Consider the following 2,500-nt stretch of genomic DNA (forward strand, 5'->3'; position numbering starts at 1 on the left):
TTGTTATTATCACTATTATTATTGCTACTACTATCATTATTATTATTATCATCATCACCATCAGCATTATTATTATTTTGAGTGAGACAAAGAGAGAAAGAGAGAGAGAGAGAGAGAGAGAGAGAGAGAGAGAGAGAGAGAGAGAGAGCGAGAGAGAGAGAGAGAGAGAGAGAGAGAGAGAGAGAGAGAGAGAGAGAGAGAGAGAGAGAGAGAGAGAGAGAATCGCCCACTGCTGTCTGAATTATAACTACATTTATTGTTAGGGAGTCAACTGGTCACCGGCAAACTGTGATACATATGTTAACACATTTACCAATGCTTTCGCTCGCTCATGCATGTATTACTATCAGGAGTCTGTGTGTGTGTGTGTGTGTGTGTGTATGTATGTGTACGTGTGTGTGTGTGTGTGTGTGTGTGTGTGTGTGTGTGTGTGTGTGTGTGTGTGTGTGTGTGTGTGTGTGTGTGTGTGTGTATGTGTGTGTGTGTGTGTTGTGTGTGTGTGTGTGTGTGTGTGTATGTGTGTGTGTGTGTGTGTTGTGTGTGTGTGTGTGTATGTGTGTGTGTGTGTGTGTGTGTGTGTAAGTGTGTGTGTGTTGTGTGGGTGTATGGGAATATTTATTATGATAATAAAAATGAGAATAGTGATGATAAAATAATAGGTAATAAAGAAAAGATTTAAGATAATGATGATAAGAATAATGATGTTTATGATGATAAAAGATATTAAGAATAATGATGATGATAATAAGAGTAATACTGATAAGGATAATAATAATAGTTATAATAATAATTTATAATGATTTATAATTTATTATATTAATAGTAATAATAATATAGATAATAACAACAATAATAATAATAATGACTGACATATTAACATATAGTAGGTAGATGAATTGAAATAGAGATTGAGAGATAAGTACAGGATGATACTATTGATAGTTGTGTGTTTGTGTGTGTGTGTGTGTGTTTGTGTTTGTGTGTGTGTGTGTGTGTGTGTTTGTGTTTGTGTGTGTGTGTGTGTGTGTGTGTTTATATGATATGATATCATATACATATATAATAACAAGAATTTAGTTTTCATAATACTCGCACCTACTCGTACATACACAAAATTCATAAAAAAAATGATATAACATTACACATCATATTTTAAAAGTCCTTTCGATCATCCATAAATGTTCATTTTATGAGATCCCATTAAAATAACATTCATTATTTGCCAAAGTAATCGACCATCAATTGTTAGTTGATATGTCAACAGATAAACATAGATATGTTATAAATGTTAATCCACTGAAACAACATAGGTTAGTAACCATTAATCTTTCAGTTATGTTTTGGTGAAAAGTGTTAAGTAGTATATGTTTTAAGCAATTAATCAAAACAATTGAACAAACACGTAGGCAAATAAACAAATTTACAACGCATAGATGGAAAATAATTTTTGAATTTAAACAAGTATAACACGTGTTGAAATCTAGTGGCATATTTAACAGCTGTTTATTCTCAAAATGATCAAAATCGCAAAACTTCAATCATTATAATATTACTACTACTATTATTATTATTATTATTATTATTATTATTATTATTATTATTAATGATAGCAATTATAATGATAATTATTAGTATTGTTATTATCATTTTATTAGTATTGTTATTATCATTTTATTATTATTATTATTAAAATTATTATTATCTTTGTTATAATCATTATCTTTATTATTATTCCCATTATTATTATTATTATTATTATTATTATCATTATTATTATTATTATTATTATTATTATTATTACTACTATTATTATTATAATTATTATTATTTTTATTATTATTATTGTTAGTATTATTATTATCATTATTATCTTTATCATTAGTGTTTTTATTATTATTATTATTATAGTCATTATCATTATTATCATTTGATAATATAATCACTATTATAATCAGCATCATTACTATTATTATCATTATCTTTATTATTATCCTTATTTTTATTATTATTATATTTGTTATTATTATTATTATTATTATTATTATTATTATTATTGTTGTTATTATTATTATTATTATTATTATTATTATTATTATTATTATTATTATTATTATTATTATTATTATTATTACTATTATTATCATTATTATTATTATCGTTACTATTATTATCATTATTATCATAACTATTGTTATCATCATTATTATTACTACTGTTATCTCGCTTTCTCTCTCTCTCTCTCTCTCTCTCTCTCTTTATTACTGTTTTTATCATTATAATTATTATTATCATTATCATTACTATAATTTTATAATATAATCACTATTATAATCAGTATCATATTATTATTATGATTAACATCATTATTATTATTATTATTATTTGTATTATTATTATTATTATTATTATTATTATTATTATTATTATTATTATTATTATTATTATTATTATTATATTTATATTATTATTATTATAATTGTTATTAATATTAATATTGTTA

Source organism: Penaeus chinensis, chromosome 41, assembly GCF_019202785.1.
Source record: "Penaeus chinensis breed Huanghai No. 1 chromosome 41, ASM1920278v2, whole genome shotgun sequence".
Taxonomy (NCBI): domain Eukaryota; kingdom Metazoa; phylum Arthropoda; class Malacostraca; order Decapoda; family Penaeidae; genus Penaeus; species Penaeus chinensis.